We start from the raw sequence: 26283 nt of genomic DNA on the forward strand, positions 1-26283 counted from the left end.
ACACACACACACACACACACACACACACACACACACACACACACACAGATTTTCTTTTCTTCCTCTCCTCCCCCTCTTCCCTTCCTGCCTTCTTGTGTGTGTGTTTTTGCACTCACATAGAAGGGTGGTGGGAGTAAAGCAATGGCTTTGCATGAGAAGAAGGTTACATTCCAAGTCTGGTCCCTTGACTTGAGTCATATCACACACTGGATAACTAATTGTAAACTCCTAATGATATCTACATTCTCCTTGTCAGGATCGTCTAACCGACATGCAGATAATTGTTCATGTGTAAAGCAGGTAGGATGGAGTCACCATATTCTTTGACCTTGGACTGAATGCGGTATATTAGAATAATAATAAAAAAAAAAGACCCAAACAGAGGAGGCGGCGAAGGGCCAGCTTTCCTTTTTCCTTGAGAACAGTAGACAGTTGGATAAGATTCGGTCTGGCAGTTCTGTGCCCTAGCTAACAAAACACTAATGACACCAGTTCTGGGAGGAGGTCTAAAATATTCTCCTTCCTAGCAGCCCTGCTCAGAGCTGCAGAAGAAGTTCTGGTTATCCTGTTCTTTGTGATCTTTTCCTTCCCTTAATGACACACATAATAGTAATGTCTAGATTTTACATGTAGGCCAGGGACACTTAATTTCAAAGGATGATTCTGTGAGCATTATTACCTTAAGAGAACTGAACTCCCAGGAAATTCTTGGCCGAACTTGTACAACAGGGAAAAACAGTAAGGCCTTTTTTTCAGAGCTCTGTTGTCCCTCTTCCAGGCAATGAACAGTATAGGTAGCTTTTTATATGAACAATGAATCTTACATACAGCAATAATTCTTTAAAAATTATTGATGAAAATTACATACTTGGCACCATTATAACAAAACGTATTTTTGTTTTTATATAATATTTACCTTTCTCTTTATTCTGTAGCTCTGTTGATCTTTAAGTCTTTTAGATTATTTTTATTTTTTAATAATTATTCATTTTACATCCTAATCATAGCCCCCTCCCTCCTCTACTTCCAGTTCCACCATCCTTTCCTCTTACCCCATTTCTCCGCCCCTACTCCTCAGAAAAAGGGAACCCCCACCTACCCATCCCAGCATATCAAGTAGAATCATGACTGAGAGCATCCTCTTCCACATTTCCCTGATAAGGGAGTCCTACCAGCAGGAAATGACTGAAAAGCATGTACCAGAGTCCTTGTCAGAGATAGCCCCAGCTCTCCTTACTAGGTAACTCACATGAAGACCAAGATCCCATTGGGTACATATGTGTAGGGGGCTGGGTCTAGTTCATACATGGTCCTTGGTTAGTGCTTCAGTATCCACAAGCCCATTTGGGCCCAGGTGCTTGGGCTCTGTGGGTCTTCTTATGGAACTCCTGTCCTCTGCTGGTTGTTCTAGCCTTCGCCCCCACTCTTCCACGAACCTCCCTGTGCTCTGCCCAGTGTTTGGCTGCGAGTCTCAGCATATGTTTCAATCCATTGCTGGGTGGAGCCTCTCAGTGGACAACTATGTTAGGCTCCTGTTTTAGACCATCTTGATAAGAGTATTAGGGCTTTGGCTGATGATATTCTAACTCATTTTAATGTATTTTTAATATAATTATAGACCCATTTCATTTACTGTCGCACTAATTACTTGTAGTACCTAAAGTTTGATTTTTACCTTTCTTTATTATTTACATTTGCAAAAGATTAGCAATTCTTTTTGAAAACCTAGTTCTCTCTCCTATGTTCATGTAAAGAAGAAACAGGTCATCTTTCTCATGGCTTACCCTGTCAGAACCAGAAGCCTTAAAAGATAAGACAGAAATGCTATATCCTGCCCACAGATCCAGGGTAAACAGAATAGAGAGGAAAGCTAGGGAAGTGGGTTCAAAACAAGGTAGCAGCCAGAAGATGGAGGGGCATGTACTTCTCATCATCTTTATCACCCAAATCCTTTTATCAATTTATAGCTTCCAGATTTAACATTCTGTAGCTGAGGCCCAGTTAATTCTGAATGTAGGGGTTGGGGAACTCTTTCTTGACAGCTTTGCAAAGACAGAACACAAAGAGGAAGAACTGATTCCTCCTCAGGACACAGGAGTGCTGCAAAAGAAGAAGATGATGAAGAGAAGAAGAAAAAGAAGAAGAAGAAGAAGAAGAAGAAGAAGAAGAAGAAGAAGAAGAAGAAGAAGAAGAAGAAGAAGAAGAAGAAGAAGAGAAAGGACAGATTTGGAAAGGGTGGGCAGTGAACAATGCCCAGAACAGAACATGGAGCAATAAATAAATCATTTAAATTACTGATTAATAACAGTGGCAGTTGTGTGAGAAATCCTGAGCTGCCTGAAAATCATGGCCCATGGCCCATGGCCCCATTGTAGGAATTTTCCCAGGCCCTGCCCTACCTGTGGAGTTATTCTGTAGTGTTCCAATTTCACACTTGGATGGGGTCATAGCACACTAATTTTTCTAACAGCAAAAGAACTCTTTTCTAACCAGTGTGGCTACTCATTTCTGTAGCTCTGATTCCATCACAATTCAGCTTCTTAAAAAGGCTACAACCCCTTCACAACAATCTTCTAAAATCACTCCCAGATTTTGTTTCTTCTTTGGTCAATCTTCATTTCACTTGATAAATTTACCTTGATAAATGATTAAGTAGCCTTTGCTAGAACAGATGGGCTGTTTTGAGATCTCATCTTATGTGGACTTCCCTGGAACATTTGATATTTTGACCACTGTGTTCTGGGTAGTAATATGTCAACTTTAGATAATATAGAGTCATTTGAGAAGATGGAAAATTGAGAAAATGCTTGTGGGTAGCCTTGCCATGTATTTTCTTCATTGATGGTTGATGTAGGTAGCCCACCCCACAGGGAAAGGCACAATCCCTGGGCTGATGGTTCTCAGTATTATAAGAAAACAGGATAAATAAACCTCAAGGAGCAAGTCAGTAAGGATAGCCTCTGTATCACCTCCTGCCTCCAAGTTCCTGCCTTGAGTTCCTCCCCTGACTTCATTTAAGTGATGGACTACAAGCTGTAAGGTGAAATAAACCCTTTTCTGGTTTATAAGGGTTATGATGTTTTACCACAGCAATAGAAATCCCAAGACCCTCTCCTTTTGGAAGAGTTCTTCAGTTGTGGTATATTCTTACTTGGTTTTCTTACCTTCTTTGGAGGATTCTTTAATTTCATTCTTCAGTTCCCCTTTTCCTTGCTAGTTGGTTTCCTGAATGTTGCCACCATCCAGACCTCTGCTCTTTTCATTCCATCCATTCTACCTAGAATTCTGATTACATACATGGCCACAAGCTTCCAGTCTGTCTCAACCCAGAGTTTCTACCAGTCTCCAAAGCTGACAATTTTCATTTAGTTGTCTTACTGGTACCCTGTTAAAGATATCCACAACACATTCATTTTTACTGTGATCACATTCATCTTTTTTAATGTAGTTTTATCTTCTACTTTAAGCTAGAAATGTCAGAGCTATTCATGTCTCACTGTGTTTACTCCATACTTCTAGCCACTGTGTCTTACATACACTTCCTTTGTAATATGGCTGACATCTGTCTTGTGTAGACTCTTACCATTCCTCGCCAGAGTTATTTCAGTGACTCCTTAAACTCACCCCCTTCAATCTGTACCTTCTTCAGTTCTCTATTTTGTTGCCTCAGAGCATTTTTAAGTGAAATTTGATCATGTAGGTCCTAGAACAAAGGGACATATCTATTTCAGAATGGAATTCACACTTGTGAGTATGGCACACAAATCTCTGTAATGAGGCTCTCATCATTCCTTATGCCTCATTCTTCTTATTGGGATTCCCAAAGTTTTTCAACTCAACCACGTGAGAAGGATCTATGGTTGCTCAAATATAACAAAGATTTTTGTCTTTATCCATGCTGTTGTCTGTTTCTTCAATGTTGTTCGGATGGGGTTAAATGGTATCACCTAAGTTCCAGGTTCTTTGGTAAATGTGATTTTTTTTTTCAAATAATTTTTTATAGATATAACCAACTCAGAATAAAATTATTCTGGGTTTAATCCAGTATGAACAGTGTCTTCATACACATAGTACATAGGAAAATAGATCACCGAGGCAGTGTTTGCACAGTGTGTTGGCAGATCACTGCCAGCCAGCAAAGCCAAGACAACATGGCACAGTCTCTCTAGATTATAAGGACAGAATAAATGTGCGTCATTTCATTCCATTGTTCTAGCTCGGGAAAATCAGAGTGTACTGATTCTAGTTAACTTAGCATAACCTATTGTGGAAAAAACCTTCACCCTGGCCTATCCTAACCCTTAACTCAGTTGTCTTTGTACTTTCAATGAATTTGTGTATGGCCCTATGAAGATTTGGTCATTACAGTTCAATGATGATATACAGGAGAGAAACCAGGATGTCTTTCCTGGTATCTTCAGTATCTGTACAACATGGGCAAGAAAAAAGAAGAATCCAATTAAGGTTTGGTGATTTCAACTTGTCTCAGAAGTGTAATTGCACTTCTTCAAATGCACCCTTACAAATCACTAAGTAGAGCAGATGTAAGTTAATGGGAAAAGTAAGAGATCACAGGAGTTTAGCAATATACAATGAATTGTCAACAAAATTACTGTAAAATAATAGTTTTTTCTGTTACTGTATTAATTTCATTTACTAGCAATAATGAGAATTATGTCCATGGTATTTCAAAGAATGAATTATTTGCTTTGAATTTTTCTTTCTGCTTTGAGTAGCAATTTGTAACAAAACACACACAATGAGTATTTATAATAGACATGTATGTAAATAATAAGCTAAGTGGAAATCAGAAAAATTTACAAGAGACCTTGTTTGCTGTGCCATTGAAGAGTTGTGATTCCTCACTTGCTTCAGTGGTATGTCCCTTGTGTTCCCAAGAGCTCATTTGGAAATGAACAATGCAAACATGTGGAAAGGTAGCTGAGAAATTGCTTGTCTATATAGACACTGTGCTCCTTATAGGACAATTCTCCCTGTGTTATTATTAGATATTTCCACTTTGTTGTCATGAGATAGGAATCATAGCCACAGACTTTACGTTACAGATCTCACCATTTTTTTTACGTTACAGATCTCACCAATTTGTAGAGGTTCTTCTAATAAAGACACACTGAATAGGAACTGTTTACTTTTTACAATTCATCATTTTGATTATTTCATGTGTGTGTATGATATTTCTGCCCCAAGCAGAAATGCGGATCTTTTTCCCATAAAAGTAATAAAAATATTTTTCCTGTACAGACCCAAAAAGATTACCTGTTATCTAAATAAGCAGATCTGAACAGGGGCTAGGAGGAGGACTTTAATCTTTCACTTATAAAATCTCATGTTTACCTGAGGGCCATGAGTTGAGAGAAGGCACAGCTTGTTGCTAGCAGCCAGAATCCATGCACTAAGCATGCGGAATTACTTTTGAGGCCATCCCAAATTGCTTAACAGATAATCTGTACCAGGACAGTGGTAGGTTAAAAGTAGTCAGAAAGACAGCCAGGGCCCAATCTTGGCCTTGTGGGACATGTATCTATTAAGATGCAGTTTCAGTAGCAGAGATTTTTAATATTAGACAACAGCAGAATAGACCATTCCTACACTTACAATCAGAAAAGTTTTCTGGGCACCTAGGGAAGACCTACTGCAAATCCTTAAAATCATAACCATCAGGAGCAGAATAAGTATCCAATTGGTCATAATACATAGGGCTATTGAGAGACAGCACTTAGTGGATGAAAGGAAGAGAGGCTGGAAGGCAATGCTGCCAGCCCTTGGATAGGGCCAGGCACAGAACATCAGGAGCACACGCTGTTGCTATGTGCAGGAGAGGGGCCAGCCAGGGGCACAAGTGTAACCAACCTTGCATTTGGGCTTGCCAGAGAGAGCAGAGGGCATTTCAGGTACATATGAACACATGAGCAGACATAGTGACAGCTGGCTGGCGGTGTGTGGTGCTGGGTGTGGGAGGGCAGGTTGAGGATGCATTGGGGCTGGAACAAGAAGTAGCCAGTTGTTTCTTTAGCTTCACAAGCACAGCAGCCATCTGTTGAGGGAAGAGGCCAAAGGGAACAAGAAAGCCAGGCTGCAGTAGGTCCGGTTGTGGGCAGTGTGGGTGTGGCAGGCAGGAAGGCACCTGAAGGCAGGAGACAGAGGCCCATGCAGAAGGTGACTGGAGAAGATTCTAGTGTCAGAATGTATCTGGAAGCAATGTATCTGGAATATTTATGAGGTCAATTCAGCTGTACCCTCTGAGTGTGAGGTGAGGAATGAAAATGCAAGGTTTTCTAAGGCAAGGTGAAAGGTAGAAAGGTTGTGGTTGCTGTCTGCTCACACATAGGGTGTTCATTGTAAGTCTGTGAGGCATGGGAAGCTGTCCCTGTTGACACCTGAGCTTTGACCAGAAGGTAAGAAGGTAGGCAAGCAAAGGAACAGCTGCGTGGAAGAGGATATCAGAAAGGAAGTTCAGAAAAGTCATATGAAAACCAATATCTTTTATAAGTTTAATTGGAGTTATCCTATGCAGGGTATTTTGTTCATCCAGGAAGCTGTAGGATGAGGAAGGAGGCCAATGTTAGCTGTGGAATACCACAGCACGAGTTGTTGGCCAGAGGTGTCCCAGAGACCCTTAATAAAATACAAGCAATGGCCATTGCTTTTTGTTGCCCACCAGAACTTGGTAAGACCCTATTACTAATGATAGCACATAAAACTGGTCACAGGACATGGAAAAATCAAAATTGTTATTAAGCTGGATGCTCCCTTCGTTCAGTTTGCTGTATCAGAAGGTGTTATAGGGTTGCTGGGTAGAAAAAAAAAAACAGAGTCATCCAGCTGTTACCCAGCTGTTAACTACAATAAGTGGCATGTTTTCTTAGCTACTGTTCGGTGACAAGATACAGGACCATGCCTATTATAGAAGAAAACATTTAATTGTGGGCTTGCTTACACTCTCAACAAATTAGTTCATTTCTATCATGAAGGGGAACATGGCAGATACCCTGTTGGAACAGTAGCTGAGATCTTGCATTCTGATCCACACGATGGAGGTAGAAAGAGAGCAAGATTGGACATGGGCTTTTGAAACCTCAACATCCACCCTCAGTTACATACCTCCTTCAAGAAGGTCATACCACCTAATCTTTCCTAAATAGTTCACCAACTGAAAACAAAATATTCAAATATATGAGCCTATGGGGCTAGGGCATTCCCATTCAAGCCACCATACTTGGCAAGGTGTACTCCTGGGTGCAATGGCGTCATGAATGTAATGGGAGTAACTTTGTAAACTTAAAGGCTGCTCTGTAGAAGGAAACACCCATCTGGTACTGAAAAGTTGGCCAAGAACCCATGGAAGTAATAATAGAGCTGACTACTATTATTTTTTTAAATGGACACAGAACCAAACTGTTGTATAAATTCGTTCTCTACTCATAGATCAGTGCAACTCATCAGAAAAGCTCTTTCATGCAGTGGATGGTAGTTAATGCAGAAACCTACAACTTGCTAAGATGAGAATAAGTGTCTGTGGTTTGCTCAGCCATAAGTGGGACCTCTATACCATACTTCCTTTTCCCCAAGCCTCAGGGACTCAGAGGTGAAGGGTCAGAAAGAAAAATCCAGAGATTAGGAAAGACTGGAGTGAAACAGTGCCCCTGGCCATGATAGTACCACATGAACTCACAGCAGTCGTGGTTTCCTTCACAAGACCTACATAGTTAACATCATCCTAAATATAGAATGACTTAAAACAATACCACTACAGTCAAGAATGAGACATGGCTTTCCATTAGCCCCACTTCTTTTCAATATAGTGCTTGACATCCTACGTAGAACAGCAAAACAAAGGAAAGAATTACAGGGATACATTCCCTATTTGTCGATGGTATGTTTTTACATAAAAGATACCTAAAATTTCACAAGAAAATTCATATAAATGATAAAACTTTCAGCAAATTGACAGAAACAATGCTAGAAGGCTTCTCATACCAGATTTCAAGATATATTGCAGTGCTGTAATAATAAAAGCACTTTGGCAATGGCACAAAAGTAGACATGAACATTGATAGAACAAAACAGAAGACCAAAACATGGGTGCATGTAACGATAGCCATCTGATTTTGGGGATGATATAAAAAATACACACTGGAGAAAAAACAGCATCTTGAAAAAATGATTTTGAGAAAATGGAATGTCCACACACAGAAGAATAAAATTAGATATATCTCTACCACCTGGCACAAAATAAATTCTAAATGCATCAGGCACTTCAGTATAAAACTTGGAATTCTGAAACTGCTAGAAGAAAATGAAGATAGAACCCTATAGGATGTAGGTATAAGAAAGGATTTTCTGGATAGGACTCCTTTATTCAAAAATTAATCCTAATAATTATCAAGTAGAACCTCATAAATTTAAAAAGCTTCTGTACAGATAAGGAAGAGTAAATTGAATAAAAGTTAGCCTACAAAGTATGAGGGCAAGCTTTGGTATCTAAACATCTCATAGAGCATAAATATTCAGAATATCCAAAAAACTCAAATAACAAAGAATAAGAAAACAAATGACCTAATTTAAAAGTGGGCTATGGATTCCTTTATTATACTCCACAATCATTCTCTACCACAGACCACCAGCAGCCACAGTAGGCTGGGATACAGATATCTCAAAACCACCATAATTAACTATGACCCAGAATGTGCAACAGCAACCAAAGAACAGAACACCCACACAACAAAGTCAAGACAAGATATCTACAGCAAAAACACTAAACTTGTCATAACATCTGGATCTCTTCAAGTGTAGGTTGTTATGTCTCCCTTTTCATATCTGATTTGTTAATTTTGATAGTCTCTCTGTGTTTATTTTGGTTAAGGGTTTGTCAATTGTATTGATTTTTCTCAAAAAAAAAAAAAACAGCTCCTTGTTTCATTGATTATTTTTTTTCTCATTTCTATTTTATTGATTCCATCCCTGGGTTTGATTATTTCTAGGTACCTAGTTCCCAGTACAAAACCACAAACATGAACAACCAAGACACTATATCTGTTTCAGAAACCAGGAACCTATTGGCTAAAGCCCTGAAAAGGGAAATTTAACTGAAGCACACAAGAAGGACTTAAAAATAGCAATCTTAAATGTGTTCAAGGACCTTAAAGAGGATCTGACTAAAAGCCTTAATGAAGACTGTGAAAACACAAACAGTTGACTGAATGAATTAAAATAATTCAAAACATGAAAGAAGTAGAAGATCTATAGAAAACACAAACCAAAATAAAACTGAAAATGAGAAACTGAGGAAGCCAAACACATATCTCAGAGGTAAGCTTCACCAATAGATTAAAAGACATGGAATAAAGAATTTCAGGTCTTGAAGGGAAAGTAAAAATAGATGGATAGTTTAGCCAAAGAAAATGTTAAATCTTAAAAAAATATCTAGGCACAAAATATCCAGGAAATCTGGACAATATGAAAGTAAACTCTGGAGACTAAGCTTATACTTAAAATGTATAGAAAAGGGGGAAGAAACTCAGGGCAGAGACACAGAGAATAATTTTTAAAAAATGATAGAAAAAAATTCTCAATCTAAAGAAGGAGGAGCCTTTCAAGGTATAAGAAGCATTCAGAACTCCAAACAGACAGGAACAGTTAAGAAATTCACTTTAACACATAAAAATTAGTAAAAACAAAAGATATTAAAAGCTGCAAGGGAAAAAAATACAAATCACATGTAAAAGGATACCATTAAAATAACACCCAGTTTTTCAGTGGAATTTCGAAAACCAGAAAGTCCTATACTGATATTATACAAGCCCTGAACGAACTTAGATGCCCATACTATCATACCCAACAAAACTATCAATGACAATCAATAAAAAATTTAAACAATATACAGTTTTTAAAATGTAACCAATTTCTGTTCCCCAGCTCTACAGAAGACACTAGGATAAAAATTTAAGACTGAAGAAACTGTTAACACTCAAGAGGATCCAAAGTGGCTGGGCAATTTGATCATCGACCCCAAGTGGGGAGCAGCCTTAGCAGGCCACAGAGAAAGACAATGCAGCCAGTCCTGATGAGGGTCAGAGGAAAGGGGAGGAGGGCCTCCCCTATCAGTGGACTTTCTGAACAGGACACCAATAGCACAGGTTGTACAACCAATAATTAATAAATAGGACCCCATGAAGCTGAAAAGCTTCTTTATCACAAAGAATAGCATGCAGTCAAACTGGAATCCATAGAATCAGGAAAGATCTTTATCAAATACACTTCTGATAGAGGGCTCCTATCTAGAATATATAAAGAACTCAAATAACTGAACATCAATTAAACAAATACCCCAATTAAAATATGGGGTATAGACATGAACAGAGAGTCTTCAAAAGATGAAACACAAATGTCTGAGAAACACTTAAAGATTGTCAATATCTTTAGCCATAAAAGAACTTTGAGATTTCACCTTGTCCCAGTTAGGATGTCAAAGATCAATAAAAGAAATGACAGGTCATGCTGGTGATGATTTGGAAAATAAGGAACCTGTATTCATCACTGGTCAGAGCGCAAACTGATATAGCCATTACAGAAATCAGTGTAGAGATTCATCTACAAGGTGAAATCAGTCTACCTCAATATCCAGCTAAGCCATTCTTGGACATACATGCTAAGGACTATATCATACCACAGAGATACTTGCCAATCATGTTTATTGCTGCTCTAGTCACAATAACCAGAAACTGGAAAACAGCCTAGATGTCCATAAACTGAAGAATGGATAATGAAAATGTGATATATTTCCACAGTTGGTTATTAGTCAGCTGTCAAAAACAAAATTAATGAAATTTGGTGGTCAATGGATAGAACTAGAAAAAAAATCATTATGAGGGGATCCAGAACATAAAATAGAAATGTTGCATGTTTTCTCATGTAGATGCTCACTTTTAAGCTTTTGAGATGTGTGCTTAAACCTGAATAATCACAAAAATTAGGTACTTAGTAAGAAAAGAGTGGGAGGAGGGGCTCTTCCAAGAAAGGGAAAACAGAACACAGTGTGATAAAGAGATAAAGGGGAAGCTAGAAGAAGATTAGATGGGCAGGGGGATGGGAGAGTAGGGCAAAGGAGGGTGAGCATATGGGGAAGGAGAACTTACATTAAAGGCCTTTTGAAAAGTCATAATGAAACCTACTACTGCAGAAGTTTTTATATACATATATACACATATGAAAGGAACTGAAATGAAGTCGCCATATGTGGGAAATGATGCCTTAATTAGATATTTTATTCCACAAAGTAAGACTTCCCATGCCAGGAACTGGCTACATCGTGCTGAATTGTTGGCTAAAGGGGTCCCATAGATCCCTCCTCAAATATCACATACTCTTCAAAACCTGATAATAAAGCAATGTTGATGAAGAAAGACACTGTTTACTTATGTCATAAAACACCAAGAAATCAAGCTCGTACCCCCCTAGAAGCTTAACTCTTTCTGTTTGTTTGTTTGTTGTATGTTTTTCAAGACAGGGTTTCTCTGAATATCCTTGGCTGTCCTGGACTCACTTTGTAGACTAGGTTGTCCTGGAATTCACAGAGGTCCATCTGCCTCTACCTCTCTGAGTGCTGAGATCACAGGCATGAGAAGCTTAACTCTTCCTGATTAGTATTTATAGTGTTGGAAGGTACTCTGCATAAAAAATAATAATAACAACATTAACCATCCGTTTCACCCAGATATGAACCCTGTAACCTACAACAGTGGCCTGACTACAGTAGGGACAAAAATATTATGGAAATAACCAAACACCATTTCATTTCATTTAAGGTTCATTCCTGAGACAGAACCCTCTGACACTGCTAAAGTTACCACAGACCTGAGACTGTACAGATCATGGGCCTGGGGAAAAACTCACTATAAAAGAACATAGCAATAAACTGACTCTCAGTGACATACTGCTCGACCCTTAGAGCTAGCATCACTCACTCCTAATCAGAGAAGCCTCTTCTTACAGGAGATGGCAACTATTACAGAGGCCCACAACTGGACAAAGTTGGAGGACAAGAGACTTTGGAGCCTCTTAAGTGGAATGTCTTAATCAAACCCTTCCCCTCAAGGATCAAGGATCTATGCAGATGAGTCAGAGAGACTGTGAGAGACAGAGATGGTAAATGACTCCAAGGAACCAGTCTTCCAAGCACAGGATTGATACACATATGAACTCAGAGACTGTTACAGCATGCACAGGTTCAAACCAGAAAAACTCCCAACACTGAGAAGGGGAGGTAGACACAAAGTCCCACCATAACCAAGAAGTTATTTGTAATAGGTTAAAAACGGGAAGCTCAGTTTCTCCAGTGGACTGGGTATATCAGCCATACTCCAGGTCAGGCCTTACAAAATTGACTCTATGTTTTGTTTTGGTTTGCTTGTGGGCTTTTTGTTTTAATTTCTTTTGATATGGAGCTTCTTGTCTTATTGCTTTGTTTCTTTGTTTTGAGTTAGGCAGAGAGGGAAAGCACATGATTTGTGGTAGGTAGTGTTGGAGGAGCTGGGGAGTGGAAAATGTGATTAAAGTATAAAGTTTTAATAATTACACAAATATGTGCTAAAGAGCATTCTTTTTAAATTTTAATTGTTATTTTTATATTAATTGGTTTATTCACTTTGTATCCCAGCTGTAGTCCCCTCCCTCATTCCTTTCCCATCCCACCCTCTCTCCCTCATCTCCACCCATGCCCCTCTCCAAGTCCACTGATAGGAAAGGTCCTCCTCCCCTTCCATCTGATACTAGCCTATCAGGTCTCATCAGGACTGGCTGCATTGTCTTCCTCTGTGGCCTGGTAAGGCTGCTCCCCCCAACCCCCAGGGGGAGGTGATCAAAGAGCCAGCCACTGACTAAAGAGCATTCTTAAAATAAAAAATAAAAATGGCTAAGGAATGTTTCAAAAAGTGTTCAACATCTTTAGCAATTATGGAAATAAAAACACAAATTATATTGAAGTTTTATCTTATTCCAGTCAAAATGGATAAAATCAATAAAACAGCTGACAACAAACACTTTTGGTAATGTGAGGAAAGAGTAACCCTCATTCACTGTTGCTGGGATTTGCAATTGGTGGAGAAACTCTGGAAATCAATTTGGAGAAGTATCAAAAAGCTAAAAGTGGAACTACCATATAACCCAGATATATTGCTCCTTGGCATATAACCAAAGTACTCGACATCCTATTCCACAGATACTAGCTTAGCCATGTTTATTGTTTCTCTATTCACAATAGATAAGAAATGGGAGCAGCCTATACACCCTTCAATGGATAATGAAAATGTGGTGCATATATATGGACTACTATTCAACTGTAACAAAGGAAATCACGTGATTTGCAAGTAAAATGAATGAAACCGGAAGATACACTGAGTGAGGTAACTCAGACCCTAAAAGTCAAATATTGACATTTTCTATTATTTTGGAGTTCTATCTCTATAAAGCTTTAACTTTGAGTGTATAACCTGGGATATGAGTGCATAACCTGCAAAAGCTGGAAAAGTGAAAAAGAGGCCATGGTGGAGGGGAGAAGGAGCTCTAGAGAAGGAGATATTGGGATGCAGATGACCTCAAGAAAGGAATGAGAAAAATGGGAGGCTTTAAGCAGGAATGGGGGGACAATAAAGAGGAGAGGGAAGGAAAAGGAGTAAGGATGTTTGAAAATTAATGGGAAATATATTATCTCACATTTACTTAAAACACATATAGAAAACACATAACAGGCTGGATGTGGTAGCACACACCTATAACCCCAGAACTCTGGGAGGTGGAGGCAGGTGGAGCTCTGTGAGTTTGAGGCCAGCCTGGTTTACAAAATGAGTCAAGGACAGACAAGGCTACACAGAGAAACCTTTCTCGAAAAACAAAAACAAAACAAATAAATAAAAGATGTAACTGTATACATCTTTTAGCATTTGGTGTGCTTTTGTATTCTACAAGAGTCAAAGGCTATCTAACAAAAGCCCACGGCCATGGGAGTTCAAGAGACTGAAAACTATGAGCTATTGCCGTTGCCCATGGTGGCTTCCTAGGACTTGAAGGTAAGCTCACAGGCTTCAGGCACAGGCCTTGGAGAAAACAAGCTGGAACTGACCTCGGAGACTCTTCTCTGAGGACTAGGTCTCAGAAACCTGAAGGTGCAATGTAAGTTTGCCAGGACAGAAAAACAATAGCACTTCTATCCAGCTGAAAGGCATAGGAACCACAACAAAGGCCAGCACAGCAAGACAGCACCAAAGGTGCAATAGTGGCCTTTGCTGGAGGTAACTGGCAGTCATTTAGTTATATTTAAGATTCACTCGGTAGCAGGGAATTCATGCCTGACACTTTACAGAAAACCAATGGGTGAGATCACGGACTCTGAAGAACCTACTATCATTACTTCCTTAACGCAGCATAATTCCTACCTGCATTCAAAATATCTATCCTTATGCCCATACATAAATGTAGCTCTTACCAATGATCAAAAGAAGCTTCTTTTTGCAGCAGATGAAACCATTACCGAGACCTGTAACTAGTCAAAATGCAGGAGACAAATGACCATAGGGTACCCAACCTTATCTTATAAAATACAAATCCTACACTTACGGCTCACAACACATTGTAAAAGCGGGGCCAGAAAGACTGTAAGAGCCAGAGGACCAGAATATCTGGTGGTAGAGAGTGTCTTCCATGTGTGACAGGGAGCGCACCCTTGACATTTTAACAACATGGCTGCCTAAACAAGACCTACAGTATGGTATTTCCTGTGTGTGTGGACATGTTTATGCATGCATGTGCATGTATAAGTGTATGTATGTGATGATTATATGCTGTATGTGTATATATGACTATACATGTGTATGTGTGTGTATTCTTGAGTGTATGTGTGTATATATGTGACTGTTAGTGTGCGTGTGTGTGTTTGCACATGTATGTATGTATATGACCTATGTGTGTGCATGTGTAGTAGGTATGTGTATGCACACAATGAGTGCATGTATGTGCAGGCATGTATGTAAGTATGTGAACGTGCATGTGTGAGTACATGCATGTGTGCCTGTGTGTGCCTGTGTGCATATTATATGTTTATGTATGTCAGTTTGCATGTGTGTGCATATTTGTATGCAATTTGTATGCATATTAATAAGTGTGCATTTGTGTGTACATGCTTGTGCATATGGATATGTCTACGTATGTTTGTATGTGTGTTCATGACTCTGGGTGTGTGTTCATGTGTAGAAAAAGTGTCGACATCAGGTCTCTAATTTATGACTTTTTGAGACCGGCTGTCTCCTTCATGCTTGCACAGCAAGTACTTTCCCAATGGCGTCATCTTCCTGGTCCTGGGGAGTGCCTATATCTTTTGAGGAGTGACTTTATTCATGTCATAAAATACTATGCTGGGGGAAAGTTGTTAGAGATCACAGAACCCTCCTTCTTGCAGTGGTTTCTCCTGGAGAATTGCAAATGTCTTGGAGTGTTTTCTTCTTCCTCAATGTGATTTCTTAGTTGTGTGCATTTTTTTAAAATGACTGATTTGAGACAGACAAAACTGCTGGTCCTGGAAGAGAGGTGCTAGTTTCTAAATCATTTCCTAGCAAAGCAAACTGGCTTTTGCTGCATCAGAGTAGAGGTTCTCAGCCTCTTGGGTGACAACAATGCAAACAGACTGGGTGGGGTTCTTGAGCCTCACTCATGCGTAAGAAATTGTGTGTGTGTTGATGCCATACAATATTCTGTTTTACTTTTCACTGATAATTTTGAAGCAATTACATTTTCGTTAATATATGTGCCTACCACTGTCAGAGGTGCAATTGTGCTTCAATACACACTATAGGTGGGAAGAGGGAAGCTGACAGACATGCTGCTCTTACCTCAGGTAACTTGATAGGAGTCAGCTTCAGCACAGTTGAGGGAAATTTTGTTTTTGCAAACAGGGCATTCTCAGGAGAGCTACAGAAAAATATTATGCTCTTGTCAGGACTACACATCTCTTCTAAACTGGGGTGAACTACATAATTTTACCCTTTAAAGGTCAGGAGATGTTATTATGCAACAAACTTAGTCTGTGATTTTTTTTTTTTTTAAGGCAGCATCTCATAGTACCACCATAAGGTCTGGGTTACAGTTTTCACAATCCCTAAAGGCTGGGGAAGATAAGTATGCCTTTTCAATGATAACCTTGTAACTGCTCCTGCTTTTGTGCCTACTGTGTGCGGGACTGCAACCAGTGCCACATCCTAGTTTCTCTCCCAGTCATATTCCTAATTGCAATGATGTCCGGGCACCATTTTACCACTGTCACGTCTCCGTGATGCTCCCTCTCACTGGCAGAGGACCTCTTTGTGGCTTTGACTTCATGTCTTCCTTCCTCTGAGTCTGACTTCCCTTTGTTAGGCTACTGTTTCCTGTCCTTGGCATTCACCCTATCTAATGGCACTGGCTTTAGGCTGCAGTTTGAGTCCTCTCCCTCTCTCCGCCCTTGAGCTCTGTGGGTATAGCTGGACAGCAGAGTGTGGAGCGTTGTGCCAGTACGCCACAAGCAGCTCCCACTGCTGGATCCGGTGTGGTTCTGCCTACACAGGTTGTCGCTCTTGTCCTCTCCATCTCTATTAGCAGTACCAATGTTTCTCTGTCAGTTTGCTGATTCTGGTACCCTCCTACCTCTAGTCATGAAGTCACCAATTCCTGTGTCATCTCTGCCAGACGTGGGCGTAACTTTGTCTCCTACAGCAACAGCTGAGACTCCAGCGTCTTTGCACAGCCCTCAGCCGCAAAGCCCTCTAGGGCACCCCTCAGGCTTCCATACTGAGTTCACGGATGCCCATGGCATCGCAGCAGCCAGATTAAGAACACTGTTCCAGGTCTTCCCCCTGCTCTGCAGGTAGACTAGCACAGCAGCTGCTGGTCTCCAGTCATGCTTGAGGTTTGGGTACCTCACAGTCAGTCTCATAATCATTGTATCAAATGAAATCCTGTTGCAACAGGTCTGGTCCCATTAGTCTGAGCTCAAAAACCATTCAGTGGCTCCTTATGGTGAAAAAGCTGCAGCTGTTGATGGTGTTTCCAACACTGCTTTGAAACATTGCTTCCAGTAATCTGCCTGGACGGCAGCCAATGAGAATCATGCCAGTATTAAAACATGGCAGGGGTCCGGCTTGTACTGCTCAGCTCGGGCTCTGTCACAAGTACTGCTTACCTTAACTATGCTGGCCCTCCATGCCACCCTACTTCCCATCTAGCCCAAAGTACTGATAAATCAACTGGATACAGAGATTGGCAATGTGTGGGAAAAAAACTGGTGAGAACAGCAGGAGGAAAAATCATTTTTCAAAGAGCTTAGAATTACTGAAATTTTGGGAAAATGCCAGTGTGTGTGAAATAATCTTTTCCTGATATCTCTCTTGATCCATAGCCTCAAGGATAGCGGCTCAATGAATTGAAGGCAACCTTGGCTACAGGATTTCCCATAATCTGATTGGATGATAGTTACTGAGGCGTGTGTGTGTGTGTGTGTGTGTGTGTGTTTCTTTCCTGCTGGGTTAGAAGGCCCACATTTTTAAGGACTCTAAGTGGCTCAACAGTTAGCCTTTATGACACTAAACATAGCACTTTTCATGAGTCAGCAAAATGGAAAGGTATTCTGCTCCAGTCTAAATGTGAGTGTGGAGACCAGGCATGCCCGAATCATAGACACCAGAGGATGCACTGCACATGATTCTTAGCAGAGTGGTAACATGGCATTATCTCAGGCGATAGAACTGTTAGCTCAAATCTGAGGTCCATTTTAACAGGGTCAGGATAAGCGTTTTCTCCAGATGACCCACGTTTCTGACTTCAGAACTAGAAGGGCATTATAATATGGGCCACAATTCTAAACTGGATTTTATTGATTTTTAATAATGAAAACAATTCACATACAGTTATATTTGCTCTTGTTAGAGCATTCATGCTTATGAATTCTCACAAATGCTTAAGGTGTAACCATCACCATAACCAAAAGAGCACATATGCCTTGATTGACTGCCTCTTTGTTTTTTTGTTTGTTTATTGTTTTGTTTTGTTTTTCTATTTTTTTTTCTTTGCCAATGTTCAATACCCATTAAATGGAAACTGTGTTTCAAATTTGGGTTCTGGTTTTTATCCAGGGTAGTGGCATGTGATATTAAACTGCCCTAAGATCCTGAGCAGGAGCAGGGAGCCAAAGGTAAGCCAGATGTGCAAGCAGGGGAGGGAACAGCCAGTACCGTCCATACTCTATGTTGCTAAGCTAGGAGAGTTGCTCAGTTAGTGAGTTAAACACATTTCACCCTAATGTTGATTTAGCATAGATGGATCTTCATAACTGCATGGAATTCTAAGAGCTGCCACAGCCCTGGGACCTCAGAAATCCACTAACAACATAAGAGCCCACAATGATTCATGTTCGTGCTTGTACTTTTTATTGTTAGACCTTAAAATTTTTGTTGTTGTTGTTGTTGTTTTTGTTTTTTTTTTTTGACACTTTTTGTTTAACTCTTGACATCCTAAGCAAACAAACTGAAAACTTCACCATTTTAGATGCATACTGTTTCTACTTCCATATTAAGGACACACTCAGCTCTCTCCTCTCTACTCAGTTATTTCTGTTCTCTAACCTTTCTTGGTAAGAAGCAAGTCTTAGTTTTCCTGAACATATGATGCTCTGCCTCTCTAACCAAAGGGCATGGTTTGTAACAGGCTAGTGACAGGTGTTACAGGAGTGTTTCTATCTGACCAGAGCAGAGGAACACATTCACCAACACAACTGGGCGATACACTGTTGCCAATTTTACCTCTTTGGCAAAATAAGTTCAATTAAACTATGTAGCTTCTTCCCTTTTTCATGGGTTTTAAATTTTTCAATGTTTTCCATGAATTCTTGTTTAAATAATACATTTTATTTGCCTACTTTACAAAGCAGAAAATTGGATACTATAAATGAAATACTGAAATATTTTACTGGTGGATTTCCTGGGCCTACAAAAGATAAAAGATGCACTAAGTGGCGACTGTGAAAGCACCCTGAGGCTCCCACCATGCATGGAATGGAAAATTTAGAATGAGTTCACCACTGCATATCATTACAGCTGTTTGGCTTATAAAACAAGTTTCCATTAAGTCTTTCCAGTTCAGAGTAGGTGTTGAGTTATAAAATATTTTTCTATGCATGCCCATTAAAAAATTGTTGTAGAGGAAGAGAAGACGGTTTAGCAGTTAATAGCACTTGCTGCTCTTTCAGGAGACCAAGATTAGTTCCCAGCACCCACATGGCGGCCTACAACAGCCTTTTACTCCAGTTCCAGGGTATCCAATGACCTGTTTTGTCCTTACCAAGCATGGCATGCATGTGGTACACAAATATATGTGCAGGCAAAACAGATATAAAATATATATTGGTTTATATAGATAGATAGATACAAACACATAAATAAAATAGATCTTTTAAAAGTTATGGCAATGCAAAATGAAATAGTATCAAGTTATTAAAATATGTCACTTCATTTTTACCTTTTTGTGACAGGGGTTTAGAATATGCCTTTTTCATCTATTCACATCAAAAATAACAGACTAGGGCAGAGGAGATGGTTTAATGGTAAGAATGTTCCTGAGGACACGAGTTTGAATCCCTAGCATCTGATGGAAATGTGAAAAGCCAAACAAAGCTATTGTAATCTTAGTGTCAGAGGGCAATCTGGTGCATCCTAAAATCCCACTGGCAGGCAGTCCAGCCAGAACCACGAGCTTCTAGATCAGTGAAAATCTCTTTCAACGAACAAGCGAAAGCAATGGATGTCCTGCTTTGGTCTTTGCATGCAGGCTTACTTGCACACTTATGCACACACACACACACACACACACACACACACACACACACAGCCAAGGAATTGAGAATCTGGTTCATGCTAAGAGAACAGAAAAATTGTCAAAATAATTTGTACTTTGGTTCAATTACTAGATTAAAAACAAAAAACAAAACAAAACAAAACAAAACAAAACAAAACCAAACAAAAACAACTATCCATAGCATGGAATGGTGGCACGGACCTATAACCATAGTATCAGGGAGGCTGAGGCAGGAGAAATTCCTTGAGTTCTACACAGTCAGGCCTACAAAGTTCAAGGCCAGCTTGGGTTACACAGTTGAAACCTTATCTCAAAAATAATCAACCAAGCCACCAATCAACACACCCAAACTACCAGAGTTTACCAGTTATTTCTTTAAAATATGTTCCAATAGCATGCTACTTGCAGTCTAACAATAAAATATAACAATGAACATTTGGAAACAACTCCAATTATTCAGGGCTGTCACAATGTCTGTCAAGTAAAAGTGGATTCCTTCTGCTGTGACTGCTTCATTTCTTTGTCTACATTCTTCTTAATATTTTACTTTCTTTCTTAGGCTTTTGTGCCTTAAAAGTGGGGACCTCCTTTTCATTTTACACTTTCTACATTGGTACACAAATTCGTCCTTTCTGAACATAAGTTGAAATCATTAAAGTACGAATTTTGGCTTCCTGTTGTTCACAGAAGAAAAAAGAGCGGCAGTGTGCAAGCAGGCAACCACAACAGCCTGGGTCCTCTCCTATTCTTCTCACTATTGCACAGAAACTCCAGCAGGAAACCACAGCTATTTCCTCTTCACCAATTCAAATCACAGGAATTGCCAGCCAGCCTACGCGGTGGAGACACTACACAGATGCTCTCGAAAATGTATGTCCCCTGTGCTCAGGAGCTTTTGGCAGTGTTTTCCAGGGGCAAATGCTCAAAGAAAAACAGCTCTAATAATAGTTACACCATAATCATTTATTTGGGGGTCATTTACGTGAAAAAGCAATTAGATCCCACTCAAACATGGTTCCCATCTCAAGACAGCTGATTTTTAAAAGTCCAAGAAACCAATATGCTAAACTTCCACATCTGACTCAGCCTTATAAACATTCTCAAGTGAACAAAAACGTATTACCTTATGCCCCTAAATCAGGACCAGTTTCTGCCTTTGTTATCTGAAGTGGCTTAAGAGTCTCTGTGTCTAGCTATGAAAATAGAGTCCCTTTGTCCATGTTCATAATACTGTCCTTCAGAACACACCTTGAGGTTTGTGATACGAGTCCCTACAGCGTGCATTATCAAGGGAGGAACTTCCTACTGAACACCTCTAAGCGTCCAGAAAGGACAAAGAAAAGATTATGGCAGAGGTCCAGGCTTTTCAAGAGCTTTGTCTTCAGCATGAATGGCAGACATTCACACTCAGAATGCTGCAGACAGCTGCAAGGAGTCCTGCAGCTTTTGTATGTGTCCACACTCCCCGGAGCAGTGGCTCTCAGCCTTCCTAATGCTGTGACCCTTTAAAACGGTTCCTTATGTTGTGGTGACCCTCACCATAAAATTATTTTTGTTGCTACTTAATAACCGTATTTTCGCTACTGTTAGGAATCGTAATGTAAATATCTGTTTTTCTATGGTCTTAGTTGTTAGACAACCCCAGAGAGGTTGTGACCCACAGGTTGAGAATCACTGCCCTGCAGGAAAAAAAAAAAAAAAAAGAGCTTCATGAGGCATTTCCTTACAAATGTACCTATAAATGAAGAAAAGCAAACTTTCTAGTGAGCAGGAAGGTATAGGTAAGAAGGATGTGTATTGAAAAAATGTCAAGGTCACCATAACTTCAGGAACCTGGAGCAAGGCTAAAGAAAAAGCCACAGAGGACTGGGAAAATAGGAACAGGCTGACATTCACAGTACAGACTGAATGCACACCAGGTTCTGAGGCCCAAAGCATGGCTTCCTGTGCCATGTACACAAATCTGTCCAATTTATATTGATCTTCGATTAAATGCTACTTATTTAACTTAATTTTAGTGAATATTTTTATTAAGTAGACTTTAGCTGCAAATGTCTTTAAATAGATTAGCCTCTCCATGAGGAATATTACCTGTGATATCACAGCTTTGGCCTACCAGTCACATATTTTTAAAAGACATACTCATACTTTCATAACTGTTAAACTTAAGAAGTAAACCTGGGCCAACCAAGTTTATGTCAAAACCACTCTGGAAGTCTCCAGCAGAAAGCAGCAGTCTCTGCCACCACTTCCTGCAATAGAGAGGGTTTGACATGGCAAAGGTCGTGAATGACTAGCAGGGGGCAGGGCACGACCAATCCCGAAGAGAATTCCTTCAGTTTCTTATTTACTAGAAAAATATCAATGGTGTTTAAGACTGGTTAATTTTGATCTTCATGCTGACAGAGCTCAGTATATTTCGGCTTCACTACTGCATCAGAATCATAGCTTGGGCCTGGTGAAGCAGCTGACGGCATTTGTGAGGCCCTGTGCGATGACAATGAGTGCCACAAGGGACACGAATGCAGACCTTAGCGTTTGCCTGGCATTGGAGTTTAAGCCTGTCTCCAGCCTCCTCTGCATACAGCATTTTTTGTTTTCAGTTTCACACGGAACACTAAGCTAGAAGCTCTCATAGGGCATTGCTTAACGTTCCTGAGTAACGAACGTCTACGATTAAAACATCAACCTCAGAAACACCAGTTCTATAAATAGTTTCTAAGTCCAAAGTCCACAGCAAGTTCAACAAAGACACAGGCCTGGCTTTTTCTTGCTGTGCATGTGAGTGTTCACGTGTTTGCGCACATGCGTGCACTGGCTGTGCATGTGACTTAGGAAATGCACTTTTTTTTTGCTTTTGAGAAACAAAGAAATGCTGTTTGCCAAACATACGTGTTACCTGGATATTCTGATAAAGCCATGTTTGCAGGGTTTATTGCCTATACAATGATTTATGGACTTAAAAAGCTTTTCCTTGAACCCACGCACTTATTCAAAAATATGCCTTATGACTATTTCTATGACTATTCTCATATTTCTTTTTAAAGTAATAGGAGATGAAATCCAAGTTGGAAAAAGGCAGTTCATAAAATCCTGCTTAATCCTTCCTGATGATAATTTCTGCGGGACAGTGTAGCAAGGCATTGGGAAACACCTAATTTTGGGGCTGGGTGACCCCGAATGTATAGAGCTCCCTCCAATATAGTTTGTGGAACATGTTTCCTCACTTTCTTTTAAAATTTCAAATTTTTAATTCTAGCTTTTGTGAGAAATAGGCTCAGCAAAGTGCCACTGGCAGGGAATCTGAAGAAACATTTTGAGAGTTGTATGAGCTGTGTTCTGTATCTCACCTGTATTTTAATGAGTAGATGGCTAAAATGTAACACATGAGGGTTCTTCTGTTGCCTGGAGCCAACGCTGCAAAGTGCCTGCATGTTTGCCTCAGCTCCCTCTCTTGCTTCACTCCATCTCACACGTCCCATGCAGGGCTGGTTGCTCTTCCACTACAGACGTGGCACTCTGCCCTTTAGCCTCCTCTCTTGCCTCTTGGGTGATAACCTCCCTTCTAGTTTGGATTGAGAACAGTTAACTGCTCTGGGAAAACACCAGAGACCAGATGCATGTACTACCACTTCAGTTACCCGTCTGTGGCCCTGGAGAGAAGACCCACAGAAGAATGATGAGGAGTACCAAGGGGTCAGGTGGGGGGCTACAAGGTAGACACAAGAGAGTGTGGGGCAGCTGTTGAAGAGCTGGACATCTTTAGCATTCTGGTGTGAGAGCCCCAATAATGAGGCTCTAGGGTAGACATTGTCACCAAGTCTAAGGAACTACCCAAACCAATGGCCTCTGAACATACTTAACACTTACTGGAGTCTCACCCTCTATTCCAGCAGTGGTTTGTCAGAATAATGAGCTTTCTGTAACGTCTGTTACATTATTTATGTTATATTATTATATCATCCCGATAATAAATTCATTTCTGTAGTACTGTCACTCTTGGTTATTTGTAGCTATTTTTTCTTGAAGTTTCAGTGAGGTTGTGACAAACTCACACAGAAGAGACTTCCTGTGCAAAAGCTAGCCATCAGCAGAAATGAGAAGGCTTTTCTTGTGTCTGCCTCGTCTCTCTCACTTTGCCCTGTTTCTTGCTTTTAGCAGTTATAGTGCGTAACTTTAGCATGGAGTTGAGGACACTCACCTCTGAGGTTTTATTTTCTGAATCGTTAAGACTGGATTGAGAAGAGTTTCTGGTTTCCAGGGTGACCTCCCAGGAAAGAAAGGGACATAGGTGAGACAAGCATGTGGTCAACTGTGAAGATGAGCAGAAGTTAGGCTTACTTAGTGGTACCCATGGGAAGGAAAAGATCCAGGGAGAGAGGAAAGAAGCTTGTTGTCAGGCTACTAGGGGAATTCCTAAGATCCTGGCCAGGACAATGGCCAACTGTAACTTTGGTGAATCATAGTTACCTATAGCAGTATTCCAGGAGTCTGAGGATTATTTAAACTCTTAGACCATTTCCTTCAGCTCTGGATCCCTAGCACATAGCACAGGCTCAATATGCTTTGACTAACGACCTGATGAATTACACCTCCTCCCATCAGTACCTTCCCCCGCGACATTTTAAAAGCCAGCCCCAGAATAAATCCAGCAATGCTTTCCTTTAATGTATAAAGCAGCAAGGGCTGACATATCCCTAGCCCGTCGTGGCTTACATGATTACTCCAGGAAGCCCTCCACTCAGAAGTCACAAAACCCACCGGCATAGTCTTTTAATCAGCCACCCCTGCACTTTCAAATATCAAAAAAATCACTTGGAGATCTAGAGATCAGTTTCTTCACAAAAATATTAAACTTATTATTACTTTTCCTAAGGAAATAAAAATTATCTCTGAAGAATTTTATCATTCATGATTGCCTACATGTTATCAATACATCGCAGAAGACATGGCACCTACAGTTACACACTTCTTATGGCACAAGGAAATGCTACTTCTCCAGAAAGCTCAGAGTGGATGTAGTACTGTGTCCTCTCTTCCCTTCAAATGATACTATTCTCAGCACTGTCTTCTTGGTATGAAGCTGCCAAGGCACCAACGACATTTTTAGGATTAATAATTAGATGAGAGGATGTTTTTAGAAGTAAGGTAGGAGGCCTGGTATGGGGGAGGCTTGCAAAGTCTTCATGAGGAAGGAAAGTTGAGAAAGGATGAGAGACTTCAGAGGTATTGAGGCAGCTTTTGCTACTTAAAGATTGGTCTGAGATTAGCATCCTTTTGTCTGAAAGGGGTGCATTTTAGCCAGCAGCATGCCTAAGGAGAACAAAGCCCTGGATTTGAGTCCTTTCACCACAGAAAATCTGGTCATGGTAGTGCATGCATTTCTCCAGCATTCTAGATGTAAAGGTAGGAAGATTAGAAAGTTCATGGTCATCTCCAGTTATAGAGCCAGTTAGAGACCAGCCTGAGATACAGGAAATCTTTTCTTAAAAACAAACGAAATAAGCAAAGGGGCATTTGCTTTTATGTGCAACACAAATTCATCAATCCTGACGAAAGTCACCTCATCTTTACCTATATCAATAGCACAGTTCTGCTGAACAGTACCAACTGTGTTATTGCTTAGCTTCAGAGAAGGGCTGTATGCACAGCCAGCTGTCATCTTAGAGGGCATATCTTAGCTCTCAAGACCCAGCCAGGAACTAGGACATGCATCTATGCTATTCTTGGATATTTAACCCAAGTACCCCTACTCGAAAGCTTAGAACTTGCTCTGGGCTTTCAGAAGGCTACACAAATATGACATATAAACATATGATGCTGTAAGTAAACACGATATATTTAAACTTATGTAAAGCAATTCAAGATGAAATCATAGTCATAGCTCTTTCAAAGGAAGAAATATAAATTATAGTAAAAACTGATAATGATTATAATTTTAGGACAGTTAAAATCAAGCAAATGACCAGCCAAATTACAAAAAGAAAAAAGAAAAAGAAAAAGGAAAACAAAAACAAAAATTCTCCTCTATCCGGTTACTAAGACTAGATCAATTCAATTTGCATTCATGAAGCTTTTATATAATCTACATATTTTGAAGATGGAAACCTATTAGGCTCACCAGTTTATGGGAGTTAGCTGTATGTGGGATAATTATCTTTCTGCTCTGTTGAGACATAGAATTTTAGAAGTCTGTGGTACCTTTGATACACCCTGTGCAGAGATCCAAGACCTGTAACTGTGAGTTCTATGTGCATTTCAGAATAAAGTCGAAGGATTGAGTACAAGTGACTTACAGGAAACTTCAAGGTCAGAAGGACAGTGGGGGATGGGGGGAGTGAGACTGTCATAAAGTTATAGCACAGGCAACTGTATTGTGCCAGCCCCAAACAT

General features: G+C 40.1%; 1 protein-coding gene across 2 annotated transcripts in view; it reads right to left on the reverse strand.

The window, feature by feature from the left end:
* Gprin3 (GPRIN family member 3) overlaps positions 1-26283 on the reverse strand; it is a 67213-nt gene that overhangs the window by 33249 nt on the left and 7681 nt on the right. Inside the window, exon 2 of one of the 2 annotated variants that reach the window (XM_055612790.1) lies at positions 15900-15978. The exons of the other annotated variant lie outside the window; for it this stretch is intronic. The gene's annotated coding sequence lies outside the window, so the exon portion shown is untranslated. The remainder of the gene's footprint in view (positions 1-15899; positions 15979-26283) is intronic. 2 annotated transcript variants of the gene reach the window in all.

Source organism: Psammomys obesus, unplaced genomic scaffold, assembly GCF_907164565.1.
Source record: "Psammomys obesus unplaced genomic scaffold, mPsaObe1.curated_primary_1811, whole genome shotgun sequence".
NCBI classification, from domain to species: Eukaryota; Metazoa; Chordata; class Mammalia; order Rodentia; family Muridae; genus Psammomys; species Psammomys obesus.